At 46.8% G+C, this 26,804-nt stretch overlaps 1 long non-coding RNA gene across 1 annotated transcript; it reads right to left on the bottom strand.

Annotated features, from left to right (window-relative positions):
* Positions 1 to 1,821: 1,821 nt before the first annotated feature.
* On the bottom strand, positions 1,822 to 10,911 carry LOC137775734 (uncharacterized). Its single transcript, XR_011076074.1, has 4 exons — positions 10,827 to 10,911; positions 9,876 to 9,928; positions 2,899 to 3,032; positions 1,822 to 2,211 (listed from the first exon to the last, which is right to left on the bottom strand). It is a non-coding gene; the product is annotated as an uncharacterized lncRNA (long non-coding RNA).
* Positions 10,912 to 26,804: the final 15,893 nt, after the last annotated feature.

The following is a 26,804-nucleotide window of genomic DNA, read 5'->3' as shown; positions in this document are numbered from 1 at the left end:
CCAACCCTGGTCGAGGAAGTTCCGCATGCCTTGAGGCGCAGCCCCTCTGTGACATATCTGAATCCAGAACACCCCAACATGGGCCAAAGTATCTTTTTATTTTAGTTTTTTATTTTTATTTTTTAGCACTGCTTTATGTACTCATTTTCTATTAAATCCTTAAAAAAAGATTTTTTTTTATTGAAGCATAGTTGATTTACAATGTTGTATTAGTTTCAGGTGTACAGCAAAGTGAATCAGTTATACATATACATATACATATATCCACTCTTTTTTAGATTCTTTTCTCATATAGGCCATTACAGAGTATTGAGTTCCCTGTGCTATACAGTAGGTCCTTATTAGTTATCTATTTTATATATAGTAGTGTGTATATGTCAGTCCCAATCTCCCAATTTATCCTTCCCCTCCCTTCCCCCTGGTAACCGTAAGTTTGTTTTCTACATCTGTGACTCTGTTTCTGTTTTGTAAATAAGTTCATTTTTACCCTTTTTACAGATTCCTCATATAAGAGATATCATATGATAGTGGTCTTTCTCTGTCTGACTTGCTTCACTCAGTATGACAATCTCCAGGTCCATCCACAAAATATCTTCTTTTTATTAATTTCACATTGTGCCCATAACAAAAATACATACATGACAGAGAAGACATGAAGATGTGTCATAGGCTTGTGGTGATTCGATTAAAAGAGGATTCATCAAAACTGATATTTTGGTGTCCTTTTGTTTGGGGCCACAAAGCTTTTGCATTCCAAGCATTGATAATAATTAACAATAATTCACAACAAAATCCAGGAGGGGTGAGAGGCTGAGGCACACCTGAAGTGTCTCGCGTGGCATGGATTAAACACCTTCCCTCTCCATTAGACAAAATTATTTTCAGCAATAATCATAAAAAGAAACGATGACATTTCATGTTTGTCCTGACTCAACAAAAAAAAGTCTAACCTGTAATTTGCCCTCCTTTTCACTGTTTAAAATTTTTAAACGCATATAAAAAGTCCAAGTAGACAGAGGTAAATAATTCATTTCTTTTGTCTTTATAATCGAGGTGCCATCATGGTTTCCTTTGAATCTACTGTTTGAACACAGATACGTGTTGCAGAGATGGAGGTGCTGACCTAGCGTGAAGGGAGCTCAGATGATTCCGAAGGAGGGAATCCTCATAAACTCACTCTGGAAAGGGGTACATGGGGCTGAGTTGGTGGGTGTCAGGGGCCCACTGTATAACTGGAGTTTTCAGGATTAAATTCTATGTTGAATATAATGTTTTTTAGAGGTTAAATTACACAAATACACCAATTTGAAGTTTATATATCTATTATTGAAAGCCAGTGGTAACCACAACATTTGTGTAGATTCAGAACTTAGACCAACAAAATATTTTTTCAGGGAGGAATATGTTATCAATGAGGATGTTTATTTTATTTTTTTTAAACATCTTCCCCCAATATTTATTTATTTATTTATTTTTATCTGGTTGTGCCAGGTCTTAGTTGTGGCAGCCAGGCTCCTTAGTTGTGGCTTGCTGGCTCCTTAGCTGTGGCTCGCAGGCTCCTTAGTTGTGGCATGTGAACTCTTAGTTGTGGCATGCATGTGCGATGTAGTTCCCTGACCAGGGATTGAACCCGGGCCCCCCTGCACGGAGAGCACGGAGCCTTAACCACTGCGGCACCAGGGAAGTCCCTACTGAGGTTGTTTAGAATCGCCCCGAGGTGATAATATAGAGCAGCCCATTTGGGGGCGGTTAATGTTTTAAAATTCTCTATGGACGATGCAGCCTATTGCCTGCCCACGGTGATGGTTGCAGGGTTGAGGGGAGTCCCACTACCCTCCTCTTGCACACGGTTGATAAGAGGCCCACCTTTCCTTTATAAGGTGGCAGAACAGTCAACAGGCAGGTGGGACAGAGAACCAGCGGATACCTTGAGCGCAGGCAGGAAGAAGGTGATAGAGAATTTGAGTTGGTGGCAATCGATTCTCTTCCAATGGTGTGTTGAGTACTCCTTGGACCGAGGCAGAGGGACTTGCCCTCAGGCTGGCAGAGGGGGAAGGAGCCTGGGCTCTGGAGGACTCCATGGAGAGCGCCCTGATTTCACTGATGTGAGAAATAAGATTCCACTTTTCATGGGGTTTCTGACACTTCCAGGGGTCAGGGAAGGTCCCGAGATTTCAGAGGCCTGAGATCTAAAGGACGAATAGGTGTTTTCTGAGTAAAAAGAAGAGGGAAGAAAATTTCATGGAGCTGGAAGCTCAGATAGGAAAGTCAAGAGCCAAGAGCCAGGACTTCCCTGGTGGCGCAGGGGTTAGGAATCCGCCTGCCAATGCAGGGGACACGGGTTCGTGCCCCGGTCCAGGAAGATCCCACATGCCGCGGAGCAACTAAGCCCGTGTGCCACAACTACTGAGCCTGCGCTCTAGAGCCCTCGAGCCACAACTACTGAAGCCTGCACGCCACAACTACTGAAGCCCATGTGCCCTAGAGCCCATGCTCCGCAATGAGAGAAGCCACCGCAATGAGAAGCCCAGGCACCGCAATGAAGAGTAGCCCCCGCTCACTGCAGCTAGAGAAAGCCCACGCACAGCAACGAAGGCCCAACGCAGCCAAAAATAAAATAAGATAAAAAAGAGCCAAGAGCCAGCGTGGTGAGTTTGAGGAATGGAAATAAGCTCAGGTTCGAGAGGACCTTGGGGGTCGTGAGCAGGAACTCCAGAAGAATGGCTAATGATTCATCTGGGTTTGTTGGCCTGGCCCAGTGCCATGGTCTGGGAGCTCTGTGTTCTAGGAGGTTCTCAGAGGCCAATCCAGAAATCCAGGGCCCTGCCCTCCGGGGGTTGCCCTGGGCAACCTCTGTTAGTAAAGAATCCTGTTTACTACCTTGTGACTCATACTCACCTGTGGTTTCTATAGTTGCCACGAACAATGAAGCACAAATCCACTCCTGGAGGGTGGGGTCCTCAGGGTGAGGCCGTCCTCTTCCTTTTCTGGCTCAGAACCTGGCAGAGTTTCCCAGACTATAGCAGAGGGGACTGGGGGAGAGAGAGTTTGTCTGCTGAATCTCAGGTGTGGGTTTCCTTGGGAGGGGAAGGAGCTGAGTGGGGTAGAGGGACAGATCTCTGCAGTCGGGCCTGGGAGAACACTGAGTGCAGCCCCCAAGCTGATCAGAAGCTCCCTCTCTCTAGATAATTAATTATGGGGAGAGCCCAAGAGATGGAGAGAGAGAGGGAGAGAGAGAGAGAGAGAGAGAGAGAGAGAGAGAGCCTTCGGGTACAGAAAAGTTACAGCAAGATTCAGGGGAGCCAGGCACTTTCTTCACCAGAGACAAACGGGGTTTGGTCCCCCAGGGTGGTGGTGGGATGATAGGCCAGATTCAGAAATGCAAAGCTGGGGTTGGAGGGTGGGGCGTGGGGACGTACACAAAGGAACCAGAAGAAAGGAAGCCAAAGGGACAGACAGTCTTTTTAAAAGACCATCTCAGGGAGATGCAAGAGGGAGGAGATTTGGGTATATGTGTATATGTATAGCTGATTCACTTTGTTATAAAGCAGAAACTAACACACCATTGTAAAGCAATTATACTCCAATAAAGATGTTAAAAAAAATAAAAAATAAAAGACCATCTCATATGTATAACTGATTCACTTTGCTGTACACCTGAAACTAACACAACATTGTAAATCAACTAGACTCCAAAAAAAAAAAAAAAAAAACACCATCTCATCCCATACGTTTGCACAAAGTCTTACAGGTTACAAAGCACCTGTGCGTCCACTTTCTCATTTGCTTTTCACAGAAGCCATGTGAGGAAAAGCCAGAGCAGGGAATACAATCTATCCTAGAACAGGGAGACTAAGGTTTATCGAAGTTGACTAACACAGTCAAGGTCAAAACCAAGACGAGAATCTAGACCTCCTGGCTCACAGTCAAGTGCCCTTTCCACTAAACCAATGTTTTTCAAACTTTGGCATCTACAGACCGTTTTAGTGGATGTCTGGTACACACAAAGTACTAAAATTTTTGATACATTTAAAAAATTATCACAAATTTTAAAATAGCATAATGAAACATTTATTTTAAAAAGTAATAAATCAGGGACTTCCCTGGTGGCGAAGTGGTTAAGAATCCAGTTAAAAAACGGGCAAATGGTTTGAATAGATATTTCTCCAAAGAAGGTATACAAATGGCCAAAAATCACATGAAAAGATGTTTTTAACATCTTTAGTTACTAGGGGAATGTAAATCAGAACCACAATGAGATGCTACTTCACATCCCCTGGGACAGTTATAACAACAACATCGACAACGACAAGTGTGGGCGGGCACGTACAGAAAGTGGAATCCTCATACATTGCTGCTGGGAATGTAAAACGTTTCCGCTGCTGCGGAAAGCAGTTTGGCAGTTTCGCAAAAAGTAAAACATAAAATTACCATAGGACTCAGCAATTTCATTCCTGGGAGAACTGAAAACATACGTTCACACGCAAGCTCGTACATGTATGTTCATAGAAGCATTATTCAAAATAGCCAAAAACCAGAAACAACCCAATGTCCATCAACTGACGAATAGGTAAACAAAGTGGGGTCTATCCATACAGTGGAATATTACTCAGCCGTGAAGAGGAGTGAAGTACTATTACGTGCTATGACACGGATGAATCTCGAAAGCATGGTGCTAAGTGAAACAAGCCAGTCACAGAAGGCCACATAGTGTATGATGCCATTTATATGAAATGTCTAGAACAGGTAAAGCCATAGAGACAGAAAGTAGATTAGCAGTTGCCAGTGGTTGGGGGAGGATGGGAATCTGGATTAACGGCTAATAGGTATGGGGTTTCTTTCTGGGGTGATAAGAATGTTCTGGAAGTAGATAGTGGTGCTGGTTGCACGACATAGTGAATATACTAAAAATCACTGAAGTGTACACTTTTAAATGGTGAATTATTATTTTTTTAATAAATTTATTTATTTATTTTGAGCTGCATTGGGTCATCGATGCTGCACGCGGGCTTTCTCTAGTTGCAGCGAGCGGGGGCTACTCTTCGTTGAGGTGCACAGCCTTCTCACTGCAGTGGCTTCTCTTGTTGTGGAGCACGGGCTCTAGTCTTGCGGGCTTCAGTAGTTGCGGCACGCAGGCTCAGTAGTTGTGCCTCGCGGGCTCTAGAGCGCAGGCTCAGTAGTTGTGGCACACGGGCTTAGTTGCTCCGTGGCATGTGGGATCTTCCCGGGCCAGGGCTCGAACCCATGTCCCCTGCATTGGCGGGCGGATTCTTAACCACTGGGCCACCAGGGAAGCCCTAAAATGGTGAATTTTATGTTATATGAATTATATCTCAAAAATATGCTAAAACAAAACAAGACTCATGTGAACTCCTTTGCCCTCCAGCATCCGTGTACTTCCTAGGGGTTGCGGGTAGGAAGCAGGTTCTTGTACTTGCTGCCTATTTCTGTGACCACGTTGAAAAGAATGTGTCCTTAGTGACTGCAGTTTGACTCATGGTGAAAATATTTTCTATTTCCTTCAACACTGAATTGGGTTCAGGACACGTATTGAGGGCAGTCAGTGGTTCTCCGTGAATTAAACAGTGTTGGAACTGGAATTCATATGATGATAATAATAATAACTTACCTTCACTGAGTGCTTTCTGTTCAATATATGCCAGACATTGCCCTAAATGCTTCATATGTAGTTCTTCACTAATCTTTACCACAACTGTATGAAACAGGCATTGTTATTACTGTTATCAACATCATTCCCAATTTTCAGAGGGAAAAACTGAAGCTCAGAGTTAGACAACCTCCTTTATTAGAATTTAGACCTCCTGCCTTCTTGCTCCCAAAGCCAGTGTTTCATCTGTCCTGATTCCAGTGTGTCTTTTTCATTTACCAAATAATCCCGAATAAGACAAAGTATTTTTCTCTTGCAGTAGAGAATTTTAGAGATAAGCGGAAGAGAAACTCATTGACTACTTTGCCATCATATATGTTTTCCCCCTTCTGAAAGCTATTGCACCGTCTGGATGTGAGGATTTTCACCAGCCACAAAGAGAACTGAATGCTGGCATCTGTACCTGATGGTGATTGCTCTTGAACCTGGTTTGCCATTGTTCTCTGACATCCAACAGTGGCGATAAAACTGCTTTCTAAGTATCTATGTCACTAACTTCACAACTGGTTTGTCTGTCTTCTCTGTCGTGTGTCTTATATTCGTGTTTGCTCTGAAGAGTGAGGGCAACTTGGAGTGATGTGCTATATTCCTGGGGCCTTTCTCTCTATCACAAACTTAATTTTTTATTCTGGGAAATGCTATAGTGCACTTATTCTGGAAAAAATCAGTAGGCTCTCACTATGACCGATACACAAGCTTTAATGACTTTGAACCTCGATTTGACATTTTAGAGCTGATAATGCACTGGGGACAGGGGTGAATAGTCAATAAAACCCAGTTTCCAGATAATGTTTGTGGTAGTTCCTATTTGCAGTTTCTTTCTTCTTACTGTGCAAAATAATCACTCACATTTTCCTTCATCCCAGCACCTTTAGACATATTATATCCCCACTGAAACCCAGTTCACAGTTTATGAATGGCATTGTTCTGAGTTGTGAGATCCCTATTACTACCTTAATTGCTACATTTACAAGTCAGGGAAGCACTTTTGAGCCATTCATGAGTTTTTCTAATTTGGGGGTATAACATAGCACAACAGTATGAACATATAAAGCACATTTTAAAAGGTAAACAAAAACATGCATACGACAGGAAAATGATTCACCAGAGTCCCCTGTCCCCATTAATTAAATCTTTAAGAATCTGAAATCTTTAGGATTGTAATAATTATTAATATAATGAGACGCTGTGACAGCTGTAATCAATGCCACATTTCGAATTTGTGAAAAGTGGGGAACTAAGGTGCTTATAACTTTTTCCCTGAAACTACCAGTCTACCTGAGAGCCCAGTGATACAACTTTCCTTGGAAACATTTCAAGCCTCCAAGAGTTGTTTCTTTAAGAGAATAAATTTATTTATTTATTTTTGGCTGCGTTGGGTCTTTGTTGCTGCGCGTGGGCTTTCTCTAGCTGCAGCGAGCAGGGGCTACTCTTCGCGGTGTGCGGGCTTATTGAGGTACCTTCTCTTGTTGCGGAGCACGGGCTCTAGGCACGTGGGCTCTAGTTGTGGCGTGCGGGCTCAGTAGTTGTGCCTCGCGGGCTCTAGAGCGCAGGCTCAGTAGTCGTGGCGCACGGGCTTAGTTGCTCCGCAACATGTGGGATCTTCCCGGACCAGGACTCGAACCCGTATCCCCTGCACTGGTAGGCGTTTCTTAACCACTGCGCCACCAGGGAAGTCCTCCAAGAGTTTTTGTTCGTTTGTTTTTGTTTGGTTTTTTTTTGGCTGCGCCACACCACATGCAGGATCTTGGTTCCTGGACCAGGGATCGAGCACGTGCTCCCTGCAGTGGAAGCACGGAGTCTTAACCACTGGACTGCCAGGGAAGTCCCTCAGTGCTCCAAGAGACTTTAAATTCCTAAGAGATGGGCTGCGGGGAAGGACAGAAGAAGGGTGGACAGAGGCCATCCGAGGTGCTGAGGGTAGGCTCGGAGCAAGGACTCGGAATCCTGCATTTCTCCCCCGGCCTGGGAATCCTAGGCAACAATTCTATCCCACCGCCAGGGGGCGCTGTAGAACTAGGGATGGCGGGGTTGCTTTAGTTATTCCCCAGGCATTCTCGACCGCTAACACTTCGCTTTGTTTTTCTCCCTTATATTCAGGTTCTTAACCTGGTGACTCTGGTCAGGCTTCTGATGGTCAGTGAACACCTAGAATTTATGTGTAAAATATGTTTAGCTTCATTTTTCTATCTAGAGGGAGGTTTTATAGTTTTGATCAGACTCAGAGTAATAGTATCCCCTTGAGAGAGTAGAATGCAATGATGTTAGGTACTAATATGCTGACATCTATCGGTGGCGAGCACTTGTTATATATAATTTAACACAATAATCCTCAAAATTACCTTGCAAGATATCCCCATTTTACAGAAAACAAAACCCCAAAACCCCTGAAGTTCAGAGAGATGAAAGTACTTTGCCCCATGACACACAGCTAATAAGTGGTGAGGCTGGGATTTAACTCCAGGAATGCCTGCTTCTCACTGTGCTGTTGCTACACCGAGAAAAAAAGCCAGAGATTCACTCATTCATCAGCAAAGATGTGGGAGGGACTGAGTGTGTGTCCAGCACCCTGTACTGGGTGCTGGGGTAGAGGGGGATCGGACAGCTCTGCTTCCTGACTTCTTGGGGCTTAGTGCCTGGAGGTGATGGCAGCGATGGTGGTCATGGCAGCAGGAAACAGGCAGTAAACAAATAAGCCTGTAATTGCAAACTGAGAAAAGTGCTCTGAAGGAAATAAAGGGGACAGCGACAGAAAAAAATGGGGAAATCTACAGATAGTTTGGCCAGGAAAAACCTGAGCGTGTTAGCTCAGAGTAAATGGTGGGGATTGCCATGGGAAAAGGTGGAGACAGAGCCTTCCGGGAGGGACGAGCCTGGTCTGGGTACGCAGAGGCAGCTGGCGCGGCTGAACAGTGGACCCAGAGCAGAGGTAAGGGTGACAGAGGAGTAGAAGTCATCGGGGCTTTCTAGACCAAGTAAGGAATTCAGATTCTATTCTCATAATAGGAAGCCATTCTAGGGTTTAAAGCAGGAGAGAAATGCCAGCTAATTTATGTTTTTCTTATTTTTAATTGTAAAAAAACCCCAACACAATGCCAAATTTACCATCTTAACCATTTTTTTAGGTTTACAGTTCAGTAGTGTTCAGTACATTCACATTGTTGTGCAATCAATTTCCAGAACTCTTCATTTTGTAAAACTAAAATTCTGTACCCATCAGACAACAACTTCCCATGTCCGTCCCCCCGGCCCCGCATTCCCTGGCAACCACGGTTCCAATTCTTTCTGTCTCTGTGGATTTGACCACAGTAGGGACCTCATGTAAGTGGAATCATACACTATATGTGTGTGACTGACTTATTTCACTTAACATAATGTCCTCAAGGTTCATCTATGTTGTAGCATGAATCAGAATTTCCTTCATCGGGGAGGAAGAGGAGCATGATCAGAGGCCATGGTGATGGATGGTCCTCCCACGTGGATGCGGCCTGGCAGAGTGAGAGCAGAGTCACGGGGAGAGCAAGCATAGAGCCAGGAGCCGAGTCTTCAGGGGAGGAGGGGAAGTGGCCAAGAGGCCAGAGGACAACAGCAAGAAGGGGCACCAGGAAGAAGGGGAGCAGGAGCTAAAGCTGATCGCCCAGATTCCTCAAGGATGTCTATACAGGGGTGGCAGGGGTGGTGGTGGGACGACACTTCTAGAAGCAGCCATGAGGAGCCAGGGGGATGCAAACCTCACTTACTGCCTGTCAGGTATGTAGGGAATGTGAGAATAAAATCAAGGCTAGGTTTGGGGAAGAATTTTCTGACCTGGACAGGGTATGAAGCATGAAGACCGGCAGCTAAAGGAGCCCTAGGAGGCATCTTTTCTTCCAGGAGAGGTTTGGGAGCAGAACTGACCCCTCCACCACCCTTCATTTCCTGTCTCCCCATTTTTTTTTGGCGGAGTCTGAATCACTGGGCCGCCAGGGAATTCCCTCTCTCCATCTCCTTGAGGCCTGTTGGGGCTGCCTGGCCTCTTTGGTGGAGAGGTTTCATTCATCTATGGAGCCCCATGAAATGTAGACACTCACTCTTCTAGGCACTCGAGAGACAGCGGTGAATAAAACAGAGGAAAAGAAATCGCGGCCCCACAGAGCTGGCTTCCCAGCAGGGGGATTTGTTTAGGTGGGTTCTCATGCAAAAGCATCCAGCAGGGTAACTTACTCACCGGTGCTGGAATCTGGATGTGGGCTGAGTTCGACCGTGAGTCACATGGGTTGCCTGCAGGAAGGGAGAGGGGGGATGACATTGAGAAAATGGAAAGAGCCCCGGGGCTTGGGGGCTGAGGCCTGGGTCCCAGCAACCTTGAACTAGTCATTTACTTTTCCTGGGACTTTACCTGTTAGCTGATCTGTAAAGGGGCAGGATAATCCCTCATTCCCCAATTGCTGTGGAATTAAAGTGCTGCCTAAACAATTAAGTGGTGTACAAATTGTCATTACAGGGACTTCCCTGGTGGCGCAGTGGTTAAGAATCCGCCTGCCAATGCAGGGAACACTGGTTCGAGCCCTGGTCCGGGAAGATCCCACATGCCGCGGAGCAACTAAGCCCTTGAACCACAACTACTGAGCCTGCACTCTAGAGCCTGCGAGCCACAACTACTGAGCCCACGTGCCACGACTACTGAAGCCCGCGCGCCTAGAGCCCATGCTCCGCAACAAGAGAAGCCATGACAATGAGAAGCCCACGCACCGCAACGAAGAGTAGCCCCCGCTCGCAGCAACTAGAGAAAGCCCGCGCGCAGCAACGAAGACCCAACGCAGCCAAAAATAAATAAATAAATATTTTTTTAAAAAATTGTCATTACACCATGACTTAAGCCTTCATTTCCTTCTCTGAGTACGGGTGCATAATGGCAACTGCACCCCCCAGGGTGGCTGTGAGTATGAATTAAATGTATAAACTAAGCACAGAAGGCTTCCGCAGCTCCTCAGCTCAGAAGGTGGAGACGCGTAGGGGTGAGGAGGGCGGGGCCACGGGGCGGGGGGCTGGCAGGGGGCGGGCGCAGAGCGCTGGCAGGGGCAGCGGGGAGTCAGGGCGGCCGCCAGGGGGCGCCACGGGGCGGCGGGGGCGGTGGGGGGGTAGAGGGAGCGGGTCCCGGGGGAGGCGGGTGACTCACGGCGGCGGGAAGGAAGGTGAGTCAGCCGTCCTCTGGCTTCCCGCGCCCGCCGCGCCCCGGCCGCCGCCCGCAGCTGACCCTCGGGAGGGCCCCCAAGGGCGCCGCCCTGCCGCCGGCCGGGCCCGGGCTTCCCCAAAGCGGGGGCGCGCTGGGCCCAGCGCTCGGCGTTTTCTCCTTTGGGGCCGGGGCTGCGGGAGGAGACTTCGTGCTTGTCTGGGCCCAGGCGCGCCCAGGCTGATCCAAGGGCGGCGGGTGCCAGCTCGGGAGCCGGCGGAGGCGCTGCCCGGGGGCTCGGGCTGGGCGGTGGCCCTTCCTGCGGGCGGGGGTGGAGGGGCGTGGTTCCCTGGGGAACCGCTCCCAACGAGGCGGCCGGGCCCTCTGGGTGCCGGGTGGGCTGCGGGCGGCGCGGAGAAACTCGCCCTCACGCCAAAGCCACGCGCAGAGAGCCGGCTCTGTACCTTGGCGTGCCGTCTGTTTTCGCCTCTTCCCAGACTAAGTCAGAAGGAAGAGGAACTCTGGTCCCGGCTGCAGGTTGACAGGTGCCCGGGGTCCAGAGAGGGTCTGGCTCAGCACCTCGGGGGTCACAGATGCCCGAGGCCTTGCGGAGCCTGGGCCCTGGCTTCGCTTGGGAGATCCGGCCCAGGCAGGGAGGTGATTTGTCCAAAGGCCTCAGAGAGGAGGCCGAGCTCCGGGGCCTGGACCGCCTGCACACCAGGCCATGGAAAGTGCTTAAAATAGTGCCTGGCGCGTAGTCAGACGTAATGTATAATAAATAATATATGTATATATATGTGTCTCATAGCTCATCTTTATGGGGCGCTTACTGCATGCCCGGTATTGTTGCAAGTGTTCTTCATGGATTAATTGTTTGATTCTCACCACTGCACTAAGACATGGATACTGTTCTTATCGCCATATGGCAGCTGAGGAAACATGCTCAGAGAAGTTAGGTAACCTGCCCAACATCACACAGCTAGGAAGTATAGTGTGGGAGTTAAACCCAGACCCCCTGACTTCAGAGGCCGTATGCATGAGGCTGACTTCAAATATTGTTGAGGTCCAGGTGTTGACACAGAAATTAACCAGTCGATCTAAGAAAGAAATGGGAAATTTTATTCTCGCCAAACTGACGGTTATAACCTGGGAACAGCCTCTCAGAAAGCTCTGAGAACTGTTTGGCCCGTTAGAGGTCAAAGCACAGTTACGTAAGTTTTGAGAGAGGGCTGTATATTAAATGACGTATTATTGACAGTTTACACAATCCAGATCCGCTCATACAAAGCGTGGTCATGGGTCATCTTGGCCTCTTACAAGATTAAGAAGGAAGGTTATCTCTTAAGCAGTTGTGACCCTTTATGAGATTAAGAAAGAATGTGATTTCCAAAGGAGATCGGGTTAATGCAGATGCAACACACACACACACACACACACACACACACACACACACACGAGGAGGGAGGAATCCCAGATGGGCAAAGAAAATTTTTATGTTTAAATTTTTCTTGTCTTACCATAAAATTTGAATTTTATTTCATCACCGGAGTATGCTGCAGATGGTTTGCTTCTCAGGGTGTCTGAAGAGCATAGCGTTAAACCGAGAGCTAGCTCCGTGCTGGGGTGGGGGAAGCCCTGCCCCTCCTGCTGGGGCCCCAGTTCCGCAGTTTCCCACGTGCCACAGTGCAGAAGAGAAGCGCTGGGCATCACTCTTGTCCAGTCGTTGGCTATCCCTATTGTAACCGAAAGTGGGGGCCGGCTGCTCGCCGCTCAAAAGCCAATAAAGAGGCCAGGCTGGTGGAGAGGAGAGTTTGCTTTATTTTGAATGCTGGCAACCCCGGGGGGGTGGGGGGGGGGAGGGTGGACACCTGTCCAAAGACCGAATTCCCCCCCGCCCCGCCCCATCAATCAGAGGGCAAGAGCTTTTGTAGACAGAGGGAGGGGGCTACCTGCAGAAACAGCACAATCAGCTCTGACCCTCATGTTGAAATTAATCATGAGGTGGTGTGACCAGCGTCATCTTGATTGTTTTAAGTACAGTCAGTCTTCAGTTCCAGGGTTGGTTTGTTCCCATTTCCTTGAGGCCAGTTCTCAGAATTGTGGCAGCTTATGTCATGGCTACAGCCTGGTCATCATGTAGTTCACTTCTTCCACCTGGTGGAGGTTTCCGTGTCTATAAGACAGCTCACAGGATATGGCTCAGAATATTATCTATAGCCCTTGAGGAGGAGCTAAAGGTCCTTGACTTTGCTTAATGACTAAATTATTATTATTTGGTCTCCTTTGACTGTTTTCCTTTGTTTCTGCATTTTCTCATTTCTCTGATTAAATTTATTCTTTGGCTAAAGTTTTTCCACAGACAAAAGGCAGGCTGAGGACATGGGGGGCAGGGAACATAGGGACCTACTCCGTTTCACTATGGCCCCAGGACCTGGTCTCCGGCCCCCACCATTCCCCCTGCTCAGTTTGATGGACCACACTCACTGCTTTGGGGAACATTGCCTTTAGCAGAGCTTCCCAAATACCTGCCAACAGAGTGAGGCCTGCTTGGGGTTCTTTAGAATCCCAAGCTGGGGAGCATGTTAAACACACAGATCCCAGCCCATTACAGAGCTGTGATTCTCAGCCTTGATCATACATTGATACTCAGTGGACTTGATGCCTAGGTCTTCCCCCACCCCGGAGATTCTGATTGAATAGATCTGGGGGTCCCCCCGGGTGTCGGGATGATCCTCGTATGCAGCTGAGATTGAGCACCGCTGCTCCGATGGTTGGGTCCGTAAGGTTGAGGTGGCCCTAGGAATCTCTATTTTTAAGAACCTGCTTGTGTGATTTTCGGGTGCTGCCGTGTTTGCAGACCTCTGATGTGGAACTCACTTTCTTCTGATTGGCTTTGAAGAGTGTCCCAGACTCTTCTAATGGGACCATCTGCGTCACGTGTGGGAACTGCTTCGCAGCTTGTCTCGGAAACTCTGCATCAATTCTCCCATGCAAGAAAGGAAGCAGGGTCCCTGCTCAGCCTCCCCTGGCCCCTGTCTCAGTTTACAGGATTTCGCTCCTTACCAGGCACCAGCATTCTTGCCCACCCAGTCATGTTCATTTCTCAAAGGTTCTGGGCAGGGTGGTCAGCTCCTCTGAGCTGGTGGTCACCTGGAGCTTGGGACCCTTGAACCCTTGAACACCAACCAACTGTGTTGGCAGCCCAAGGACCTTAGGGAACCCTCACTTCCATCCTCTTTCTCCAGGTGTTAGTAGACTGTGTTATCATGACAAGTGAGCTGGGTGGAGTGACTGCTTCCCCCCCCTCCTCTGGGACATGTTGTTATCCCTCTTTTTCAGTGTTGCCTTCTGCCCTGAAGTAGTTACGTCTGCCATCTCCCAGCTTGATAGCCTTTTCTGTGTCTTTGGCTACTATGTGTTCTTCTGGATACTTGGTGCACATGTTGGGTGATAGGCTTGGAGTCTGGGAACCTGAGTTCTGGACTGTGTGCCCCAGGTCATATCACAGCCACCCCCCCCCCCCAGTCCTCTCCCCTTCACTCTGAGTTTTCTGGCATCTCTCTGCTTCTCCCACCCCAATCCCTGCCCCTGCCCAAGTGCTCCACCCTCCGCCCAGAGCTGCCATCCATTGTTCTCCTTGGGAATGGATGCATCATGGGAAATCACTCTGTCTGGGGCCAAGGAGGAAGGAAAGAGGGACGGGAATGGAATGGGCGGGTGATGGAAAAAGTGACTGCCAGCCATTCCCTGGACTTGGGCCTGGAAGGCAGCTCAGTGTGGTTGCCGTGGTGACAGTCAGACAAGCACACTGCTGTTTCTCTGTCCTCCGAACTGAAGAGTACTTGTTGTGCCTTTTCCTGCCTGCTCTGATACCCTCCCCACATCTGGGATGGGGTACAGACCCCCAGGTTTAACTCTCGTGCCTCAGTTTCCCAGCCTGACCAAAGGAAGTTAAAGAGAATGTGCTAGCTATTCCATTTGCCCCTGCAGACCTTCCAACCTTCCCCACCTGCTCTGCACCTTAGAAGGCTGACCTTTGTGGACCCCTTCTCCTGGGCTCCCTTGTCTTCTGGCTTCGGGTCAGCACCCCAGGGGGCTTCACCATCCTGGCTGGTTTCTCTCAACCCCACCTGCCCCTCTGTGATTAACCCCTCCACCAAACTCTCCCTGATCACCCCTTTCTCTCTGTTTGCTACTGGGGGCCTGACTACTGGAGAAGTCATCTTAACAAGGAGGAAGGAAGGAGGGCAGTCGCTTAAGGACTCCTTTCTCTGCCGTCAGGCTCTGGCAGGGTGGCTATGTGGGTGGGGTAGCCTTGTAGGTGTAATCTGAGATGTACCCAGAAGGCTGCCCTGCCCAGAAATAGCCAGGCTGAAATCCTGAAGTTCACGGGTCACTCTTTGGGTTAAAAAGTTTCTCTGTAAAGATCCCACATTCCCTGGGAAGGTGAGCACATTACCTTCATTCATTTCTCAACATGTCTTAGTTTTAGCAGGTAAGAAGCTTGACTGTAAGCTTCAAAATGCAAGGACTGTTGCTGTCTTCCTTGTGTAGACATGGGTGGCATGGGGCCTGGTGAAGAGTAGGCTTAAAATAATATCTGCTGAATAAATTCATTCCCCATTCAATACATGTTTCTTGAGCACCTACTGTGTTCCAGGTGTTCTAGGTTCTTGGGATACATTAATGAACAAAACCAATAAAGATCCCCCTCAAACAGAGAGACAGACAGTACATTTTATATACATACATATACATATATGTATGTGTGCGTGTGTCCAAAACCTGCCACCCTCTCTGAAGAACCCCACTGAACCCCACAACCCCACCCAGACTTCCTCTATCCCCACTGCTCTAAGCAGACCAATCTCTTTGTGTTTCCTTGGTATATCTGATTTCAGAGACAGTTGACAAGGAAAACAGAGGCTCCTAACAAATGAGACAATTGTGGATCCTAGGAGTTTTTAAAGTGGATATTTTATAATAAACCCCACATTGGTGAAATTTAATGCAGTATGACTGACTGTATTTAAAACACTCAGGTACTGGGACTTCCCTGGTGGTCCAGTCGTTAAGACTCTGCACTTCCACTGCAGTGGGTGCAGGTTCAACCCCTGGTCGGGGAACTAAGATCCTGCATGCCAAGTGGCCAAAAAAACAAAAAAAACCAAACCAAAACAAAACAAAACCCAAAAAACCAATCCAAGATGGAGATATAGGAGACTCCTGAACTCACCTTCTCCCACAAATACAGCAAATCTATAGTGACATGTGGAGAAATTCCACCAAAAGTCCAGAAATCAGCTGAGTGACTTCTACACATTGGATGAATGAGAAAATATTCAAATCAAAATGGGTAGGAAGGGCTGAGACACACTGGCCATAAACCCCAACCTACACAATGCCATGCAGTCAGGAGGGAGTTCAACCCCCAGTGTCTCCCTGAGGAGCCAAGGCTTTGGATGTAATATCTTGCACCCCAACTTTTTAAGATTTCCACCTTTGGGGGATGGACCCCCCCAAAACACCTAGCTCTGAAAGTCAACGGGACTTGCATCCATGGGGCCCACAAGGCTATAACAAACAAAGCAATAGTTCTTAATGAGTTACACCCCCCCACCCCCAAGGCTTAGTGCAGAGGGAGCAGACAGAAATGCCCATCTCCCAGTCTTTGCCTGAAGACTCCTATTTGCATATCTTAAAAAACTGTTGCCTCAGCGTCTGGCTTCCAATCAGTCTGCGTCTAGATCTGCAGACTGAGATCTTCCACTTTGGGACACTGACAGTTCTTAGCACACCCTCAACTACTGGGAGCCATGGAGAACAAAGAAATCAACTTGGACAATCACAAAGTCTTGAAAGACAACCAAGAACTCAGGCTGAGCTGAATGATAAAGTTCATCTGCTACTTGAGACCAGCCTGTCAAGATTGGGAGAGATGGCTGTTCTGTCTGTTGCACAGAAAACAACATGGAAAGTCAAGGAAAATGAAGAAACAGAAGAATCTGTTTCAAGCAAGAGAACAAGATAAAGAAGTGGACATAATCAATTTACTTGATAAAGTGTTCAAAATAATGGTCATAAAGATGCTCAATGAGGTCAGGAGAACAACGCATGGCCAAAGTGAGAATTTCAGCAAAGAGATAGGAAAATATAAGGAAGTACCAAGCAGAAATCACAGAGCTGAAGAATTCAATTATTGAACTGAGAAATTCAATAGAGAGGATCAACAGCAGACTAGATCAAGTGGAAGAAAGGATCAGAGAACTTGAAGACATGACAGTGGATTCCATCCAATTAGAGGAGCAAAAAGAAAAAAGGATAAAAAAGAGTAAAGATAGCTTAAGGGACTTATGGTACACCATCAAGTGGACTAATATTTGCATTATAGGAGTTCCATGAGGAGAAGTGAGAGAGGAAGGGGCAGAAAGTTTATTCAAAGAAATAATGGCTGAAAACTTCCCTCACCTGGGGAAAGAAACAGATATTCAGATCTAGTGAGCCTAGAAAGTTCCAAACAAGATGAATCCAAAGAGACCCACACTGAGACAGAATATAATTAAATTGTCAAAAGTTAAAGACAAGGAGAGAATTTTAAAATCAGAAAGAGGATCGCTTCTCGTCCTTTTGGCTAAGATCAAGTGTAAAATCAGCAAGAGGAAAAAAAAAATACTCGCTACATACAAGGGAATCCCCATAAGACTACCTGCAGATTTTTCAGCAGAAAACTTTTCAGGCCAGAAGGGAATGGCATGATATTGATATATGCAAAGTGCTGAAAGAGGAAAAAGAAAAACCTGCCAACCAAGACTACTACCCAGCAAACTTGTCTTTCAGAACTGAAGGAGAGAAAGAGTTTTCCAGACAAGCAAAAGCTGAGGCTGTTCATCACCATTAGACTGTCCTTAAAAGAAATGTTATAGGGTGTTCTTCAACCTGAAATGAAAGGACACTAATCAGTAACAGAAAACCATATGAAAGTATAAATGTCACTGGTGTAGGTAAATATATAGTTAAATTCAAAATACTCGAATGTAATGGTGGTGGGTAAATCACTTATAAATGTAGTATAAAGGTTAAAAGACAAAAGTATTATAAATAACTATAACTACATTAATTTGTTAATGGTTACACAAGGTAAAAAGATATAAATGGTGACATCAAAAACATAAAATGTATGTGTGGGGAAAGTAAGAATGTAGAGCTTTAGTATGTGTCCAAAGTTAAGTTGTTATCAGCTTAAAATAGGGTGTTATAAATATAAGCTGTTTTATGTAAGCCTCATGGTAATCACAAAGCAAAAACCTATAGTAAATACACAAAAGATAAAAAGAAATGACTCCAAAGATACTACTATAGAATATCGTTAAATCACCAAAGAAAAGAGTGAGAGAAGAAGAAAGGAACAAAGGAATTACAAAATAGCCAGGAAACAATTAACAAAATGACAATAATAAGTCCATACCTATCAATGATTACTTTAAATGTACATGGACTAAATTCTCCAGTCAAAAGATATAGAGTGGCTGAATGCCATAAAAAACAAGACCAACTATATGCTGCCTACAAGAGACTGACTTCAGCCTTAAGGACTAATATAGACTGAAAGTGAAGGTATGGAAAAAGATATTCCAGGCAAATGGAAACCAAAAGAAAGCAGGGATAGTTATACCTATATCAGACAATATAGACTTTAAGCCAAAGACTGTTATAAGAGACAAAGGGGTCAATCCAACAAGAAGATATAACATTTGTGACTATTTATGTACCCAGCATGGGAGCACCTAAATAAATAAAGCAAATATCAATAGACCTGAAGGGAGAAATAGGCAGCAATATAATAATAGTAGGGAACTTCACTACCTCACTTTCAACAGTGGATAAATCATCCAGAAGGAAAATCCATAAGGAAACATTATACTTGAGCTACACATTAGACCAGATGGACTTAACAGACATTTACAAAACATTCCATTTAACAGTATCAGAATGCACATTCTTCTCAAATGCACATGGAAGAGTCTCCAGGATAGATCTTATGTTAGGCCACAAAACAAGTCAATAAATTTAAGAAGATTGAAATCATATCAAGCATTGTTTCCAACCACAATGGTATGAAACTAGAAATCAATTATAAGAAGAAAACTGGAAAATTCACAAATATGTAGATATCAAACATGCTGCAGAACAACCAATGGGTTGAAGAAGAAATTGAAAGAGAAAACAAATCTTGAGAAAAATGAAAATGGAAATACAACATACCAAAACTCATGAGATGCAGCAAAAGCAGTTCTAAGTGGGAAGTTTATAGTGATAAATGCCTACATTAAGAAAAAAGAAAGATCTCCTATAAACAACCTAACTTTATACCCCAAGGAACTAAGAACAAGCTAAGCCCAAAGTTAGTAGAAGAAAGGAAATTACAATGATCAGAGCAGAAATAAATGACATAAAGACTAAATAGACAATTAAAAAGAGCAATGAAACTAAGAGCTGTTTTTTGGGAAAGATAAACAAAATAGACAAAACTTTAGTTAGTCTCATCAAGAAAAAAAGAGAGAGGCCTCAAAATTACAAACGAAAGAGGAGACATTACAACTGATACAAATGACCACACAAATACAAAGGATCATGAGACTGCTATGAACAATTATATGCCAACAAATCGGACAACCTAGAAGAAATGGATAAATTCCTAAAAACATACAACCTATCAAGACTGAAAGATGAAGAAACAGACAATCTGAACAGACCAATTAGTACTAGTAAGGAGATTAAATCAGTAATCAAATCCTCCCAAGATGGAAAAGTCCAGGACCAAATGGCTTCACTGGTGAATTCTACAAAACACTTAAAGAAGCATTAATAAAAATACTTCTCAAATTCTTCTAAAAAATAGAAGAGGAGAAACACTTCCAAACTCATTTTATAAGGCCAACATTATGCTGATATTAAAACCACTATGCCACTATGGAAAATGGTATGAAGGTTCTTCAAAAAATTAAAAATAGAACTACCATAAAATCCAGCAATCCCATTTCTAGGTATCTATCCAAAGGAAACGAAAACAGGATATCAAAGAGATATCTGCACTCCCATGTTCATTGCAGCATTATTCACAATAGCCAAGATGTGGAAACAACCTAAGTCTCCACTGATGGATGAATGGATAAAGAAGATGTATATACAATGGAATATTATTCAGCCACGAGAAAGATGGAAATCCTACTGTTTGTGAAAACATGGATGGAACTTGAGGGCTTTATGCTAAGTGAAGTAAGCCAGACAGAGAAAGACAAATACTCCATGTTATTACTTACAGGTAGAATTTTAAAAAGAAAAAGAAAGTCAAACTCATAGAAACAGAATGTAGAAAAGTGGTTGCCAGGGCCTGGGTGGGGGGTGGGGAAATAGGGAGAGGTTGGTAAAAGGGTACAAACTTTCAGCTATAAGATGAATAGGGTCTGAGGATCTAATGTAAAACAAGGTGACTTTAGGTGATAACAATGTACTGTATAATTGAAATTGTTAAGACAGTAGAACTTAAGTGTTCTTACCGAAAAACAAAAAAACAAAAAAACAAAAAATACCAAAAGATAAATATGTGAGGTGATGGATGTGTTAATTAACTAGATAGGGGGAATCCTTTCATAATGTATATGTATATCAAATAACCACGATGTACTCCTTAAATATCTTGCAATTTTATATGTCGATTATATCTCATTAAGACTGAAATAAAATAAATCAGGTAGTTTATGTGTGTGTGTGTGTGTGTCAGTGTTCTTAGTTGCAAAATATAAAACTTATTCATGTTTCGGTAAGAAAAGGAATTTATTTTAGGATATTTGATTCCCAGGGAACTTCCAGGAGGACCAGAGAACCCAGCTTGCAGGCTACACAGACCCTATCTCTAACTAGATCAGCGAAGGCTTGTGTCCATCTCTGGTCATGGGCTGTGCATCTAGTATGGCCAACACTGGTCCCCCAGACACTGGAACCTCCTCTCCAGCAAGTCCCAGACCCCCATGCCTCTATCTCCTTCATCACCAGGAGATGCAGCCCCACTGGTACCTGCTTCCTCACACTCTTTCTTCACCTCCCCAATTTTAAACCTCAGGTGTTTTCCTCTGGTGGGTGGAGCTTAGGTCACATGCCTGCTACCTAGCTACAAAGGAGGCTGGGAAAGCAAATTTTCTGGCTTCTACCAGGCTCTGTCAGTCTGTGTGCTTGGTTTTAGCCAACAGAAACTGACTCTGGTTAACTTAAGTGGAGGGAATTTATTGCAGGAAAGACAGGAGGAAAGTGCGGGGAGAGGGAACGGGAAAGGGGGGCAGTCTTTTGAGGAGCATCTGCAATGTGCTCTGTCATCCGCATTCTTTCTTTTAATTCTCACATCAACCTTGTGAATTAGGTATTGTCACTCCCACTTCACAGATGAAGAAACTGAGGCTCAGTGAGGTTAAATGACTTGCCTAAGATCGTATAGCTAGTAAGTAGCAGATGTAGAGATAAAATCTAGAAGTTTCTGATTTAAAATCCCACGCTGTTTCTGGGGTTTACTTTTCTCTATTTTTGTGTGCATGGATTGCCCAGAATCTCCAAATACTTTCACCACTGCTGGAGTCCTGGCAACATCACCAAGTGGGGTGGCTGCCAGGGGCTGTGGCGGCAGAGGCGGCAGGAAGCTGGGTTGTGCCTGTGTGGGCCCTTTGTAGTCAGGTATTTATAAACCTGGACCTTCTCCCTTGTAACAAATATCAGAGGTATTTCTTCTGGCTCTCAGACTCGGGAAGGGTACCTTCCCCTCTGTTCATAGGGATACTTCCAGGAGAGGCAGTTCCCCAGGGGTCAGGTGAGGCCAGGCCAGCCTTGGGGGTGAACTAAGGCTCCTGGACGGCTAGGTATCCTAGGGATTTGGGATATACCATAGGACCTCCGGCCCACAGCCCCTTCTGAGAGATACTGTCCTGGATCATGTGGCCCTGTCTCCTTTGGCCATGGATGGGTGGTCCAGCATGAGCACCCACCTGAGGGCAGCCCCACCACAGGCTGGCCAGGGGTCCTTGATGGGGCTTTGGTGTCAGGGCTGTGCCCACATCGGTGTGCTGGGGCTGGGCTGGGCCTTGTGGTAGAGGGGGGAGAAGCAGGAAGATGCCCAGAAAGAGCAGAAAAAGAGGCAGCCCACCCGAGAGGTGGTCGGGCTCTGGAGTGCCCTGGGTCCTGGGCAACGTCCCCTTCCTGAGTTACGGGGCCCCCAGTATGGCTGTTACTGGGGGTCCCTGGAATCCTTCAGACCCTTCTTACTGTGAATTCCTTACAAGTACATTTTTAGACCTAATTGAGTGAGTGACCGTGGTGACCAGACGAGGTGAATGAGGACAGTCCCAGATCACAGAACCTGATGTGGTCTGCCCGCCACATCCTTGAGGGCCGCAGCTGGGGCGCTGGGGCTGCCCACACTTGGGTCCCTGGCTCCTGTGGTTCAGATTCACAGGGACGCCTCAGGGCCGGAGCCTGAAGAAGGGTAAGATGTGGAGTAGAAGCCCAGGGAGAGGGAAAGGAAGGGCCGGAGGGACCAGGGGTGGAAGGGAGGCCTCCAGTCATGACGTCACCACGGAGCTTGGCCGTGGGGTGTGTTTTCAGTAGAGTGTTACTCACCAGAGTCAAAGCACTAGTTTGTATTTTAAAGCGTATATGTACTCATTTAAGCATTTCAGAATTCAGAAGGCACAGAAGGGAACCCGCTGAGAGTCTCCCTCCTCCCCGTCCGCCAGCTCCCCTCCCCCAGGCAGCCATTGGAGACTTGTCGGCACCCTTCCAGAAATGTCTCATGCGCGTAGACGCAAGCACACTCACATCCCCCTCTTATTACACAAATGTTAGCACACGATTCCCATTGCCCTGCGCCTGGTTTTCTTCATTGTGAATAACTGACTAACTTTCCCCCTGGGTGAGGGTGAATTCGAGGTCATTCCTGTAGCAGGGGCGGTTTCCCAAGCAACTTTCTGCCCGGCATGGTGGGCGGCAGCCCCTTCTGGCCAGGCCCTTAGGGAGGGTGTGTGTGCGAGTGTGTGTGAAAATGAGTGTGTATAAGTTTGTGTATGTGAGTGTGTGAGAGTGTGTTATGTATGTGTGTGTGACTGTGTGTGTGTGTGCAGGTATGGTGTGTGTATGTGAACGTGTGTGTATGTGAGTGTGTATGTGAGTGTGTATGTGAACGTCTGTGTATGTGAGTGTGTGTATATGTGAGTGAGAGTGTGTATGTGAGTGTTGAGTGTGTGTGAGTATGTATGTGTGTGTATGTGTGTGTATGTATGTGAATGTGTGTATGTGTGTGTATGTGTGTGTGTGAGAGTGTGTGTATGTGAGTATGTATGTGAGTGTGTGTGTGTATGTGTGTGTATGTATGTATGTGAATGTGTGTATGTGAGTGTGTGAGTACGTATGTGAGTGTGTGTGTATGTGAGTGTGTGTGTGTGAGTGTGAGTGTGCACGCGCTCCTCCAGGAAGACCTCGGGAGAGCCCTAGTGCAGCAGCCCCACACTGCACTTTGGTTCTAGGTTTGTTGTCTTAACCCTCCTCGGACTTGGTTTCCTTCCCACAAGTGAGGGTGACAAAAATATCCCTGGGGCTGTCGCAAGGGTGGCATAAGGATGTGCTGGGAAACCGTCCTGTGACTCGTCGTGCCCGTGAGGGGAGGGGTTATTCTCGGCTGGACAGATTGGAAGAGGTTCTCCCTTTCCCCTCTAGGGCGGGTCTGCCCTTCTCGGCTGGCCTCCTGCCCACCTCCTCATTATCCGGACGGTGACATCATCTCCTCCGGGGGAGTAAAGGGAAGGTGGTGCCCCAGCCTCCCACTCCCACCCACCCACCTACCCACTGACTGGCATCTGCCCCACCTCGCCTCCCTCCCGCCCTCCCTTGGGCACCTGAAACCCTCCGCCTCTGCCCCCTCCTCCCCAGGTCTTCCGCCTCTGCCCCCTCCTCCCCAGGTCTTCCGCCTCTGCCCCCTCCTCCCCAGGTCTTCCACCTGCCCCTCTTTCGGCGCTTCTTCCACTCAGCATTCCAACATGCTCAGAGTTTTCCTGTTTTAAAAAGTAAACCCTCCCCTGACCCCCACGTCACCGTCAGCTGCTGTTTTTCTCCCCCACTTCGGAGTCAAACTCTTTGAAAGATGAGCTTAGGCTCAGAGCATCACGCCCTCCAGCTCCTTCACTCCTCGGCCCGTCATGTTTTTTAATTGAACGTTTATCGAGCTCTGTGTATCAGGTGCTGTTCTAGGTGCTTGGGTGTAGTGACCCACTGAATCCTCAGAACAGCAACCCAAAGAGGTAGGTACTATTACTAAGCCATTTGACAGATGAGGAAACCGAAGGGGAGAGGTTAAGTGTGCTCACACTGAGTACAGCCCACACCCAGGGAGCGAGTGGTTTCAAAACCAGGCCGTCCACCTCCCGTGCGCATGCGTCCAGGAAGCGGATGTGTGCCAGGCCAGCAACCAGCTCCTCGTCTAAACAACGGCACCTGTCGGTGAGTTTTGCCTCTCCCATCCTGCCTTGGCTTGGGACGCTTTGGTTTCTTAAATCTTGGTGTTCCTCTTTCTCTTCCCATTCTGCTCCCTTCCCGTGGGTGAGCGCACCCATTCCAGGGATCACTGTGGGCTCACCGACCTCCTTCTTATGTCCCCACCCCAGCCCCCAGATCTGCCTTCTGACCCAAGTCTCTTGCTGCCATTGCCACTCTACTTGCCATCCTACTTTGGATGTGGCAGAGATATTCTAAACAGCACCCAACTGGATGCAGGCCATGCTCAGAAGTTTGTATTTTCTCATTCAGGTGTGGGAAGCGGAGGAGGGCTGCTAGTCAGAGATGGGGAGGGGCCGGGGGCGGGTGGCGTTTGATCAGATTAGGGCTTTAGAAAGACTCCAGCCCTGCATTGTTCACCGTGTCAGTTAACTCCTCTGTAGCACCAGGGGTTTCAGCTTACAGGTCACTTTCTCAGGAGGTTTTTCCTAAGCCCGTCGTCTCCCTGTGTGCTCTCCAAGTCCTCGTCTGGCACTGTCAGATTGCTTCTTACTCTGGACTGTAATTGTCCATTTCCTGGTTTGTGGCCCCGCCCCCCATGTTTGGTGGGTTTGTGGCCCCCCCCCATGTTTCCCTTTAGATCTGATGGCACCATGCCTTGCATGCAGAGAGCACTCCATAAATGTGTGCTGAGTGGCACTCTGATGACGCAGATCAAAATGTGGGAGGAAAAGGAGTTGCAAGGTGGTGATTTAGGTCAAGAGAAATCAAAGTGGGGGAGGGATAAAGTAGGAGCTTGGGATGAACATACACACACCACTTTACATAAAATAGATAAACAAGGACCTACTGTATAGCACAGGGAGCTACAATCAGCATTTTGTAATAACCTATAAGGGAAAAGAATCTGTTTATTTTATCTCTACTGTATATAAAATGGATAAACAACAAGGACCTATGTATAGCACAGGGAACTATACTCAATATTTTGTAATAACCTATAAGGGAAAAGAATTATATACAATGTTGTGTGTATATGTATACACATATATATACACACGAAATATATATACACACAACATTGTATATAATACAAATCTGTGTCCAGCGTCTCTCAGCTTCCCCTTCAGGGGCCATGAGAAGAGCCTGGGTTCAAATGGGGAGGATCTGGGTTCCTATCCCGCTCCACCACCTGCTGCAGTGTGATCTAGAGAAAGTTCCTTCACCGGTTTGTTTCTCATTGACATAGGTCACCTGAAACCAGAGGACAATGGGCCAGGGCTCTGCTCCTGCTCTGTCCCCAACTGTCCTTGTGCAAATGGGCCCCCTCTCTGTTCCCCAACTGCAAGATGAGAGCCGTGGCCAGACCCTTTCCAAGGGCACTTCCGTGTTTAAGCCCCTTTACCTCCATGTATACTTAGATTTTTGCCTCTGAAAGTTCAACCCAGCAGGGAACATCTCTCCCGGAGGAAGAAGGTGGTGATGTTTCACCCGGCCGTCGTACACCCACAAGACAGCACGCCCCTGCCCACCCCGAGGAGCAATGACAGAAGCTGTTTATGCAGATGGAACAGCCCTCACCACAGAGTGTGTCATCCACCCGACCCTCGGAGCTGCTTGGGAATCACACTGACTTTGAGTACCTAGGCTGGAAGATCTGATAAGACCCACAGCTGATAGAAGCCCACAGTTTTTGTGCAAAGCTTATCTCTTTCAGCTTCACAACAGCCCTGGGGGCAGTGACCTTGACTGCAGGGTGGGCTGTCAGCCTGGAGCCTCAGGAAGAGCTGGTGTTTTGGTTCAAGATTGAAGGCTGCCTGCTGCAGAATGTCTTCTTGCTCAGAGGAGGTTGGTCTTTTTTTCTACTCAGGCCTTCGACTCATTGGATGAGACCCACCCACATTATGGAGGGCAGTCTGCTTTACTCAAGTCCACAGATTTAAGTGTAAATCCCGTCCAAAAACAGCCCCACAGAAACACCCAGAATAATGTTTGTCTGCATTGCTGAACCCTGTGGTCTAGCCACGGTGACACATCAAATTAGCCATCGCAGGGGCTTTCCTGTTTAATCCCTACAACCTGGGAGGTAGGTATTGGGGTCTCCATGGAAGGTGAGGAAGCGGGGGCTCAGAGCAGTGATGAGGTTAACTCAGGGCTGCGGTGCACGCCGTCACCCAGGGGCATCGCCCATGACTGCACTGAGAAAGGTCTCTGGGTGTTACTCGAAAACCGGCACCCAAGGTGCCCAAAGCAGGGACCCATGAGGTCATGATTAGAACCTGATGGAAAGGGATAGCCCTTTCAATTTTTATTCATGGCTCTGTTCCTTCTAAGACTGACAAGGGTCTGGGCTTGGGGATCATGTATCAACTAAACAACCTATTTATAATAATAATAATATCATCTTACTTTGATTTGGTGCTTTATAGTGTTATAGCTTCAGAGTGCGTTAAAGCT

This window comes from Eschrichtius robustus, chromosome 13 (assembly GCF_028021215.1).
Source record: "Eschrichtius robustus isolate mEscRob2 chromosome 13, mEscRob2.pri, whole genome shotgun sequence".
Classification (NCBI taxonomy): domain Eukaryota; kingdom Metazoa; phylum Chordata; class Mammalia; order Artiodactyla; family Eschrichtiidae; genus Eschrichtius; species Eschrichtius robustus.
This window is presented reverse-complemented; position numbering and strand designations above follow the sequence as displayed.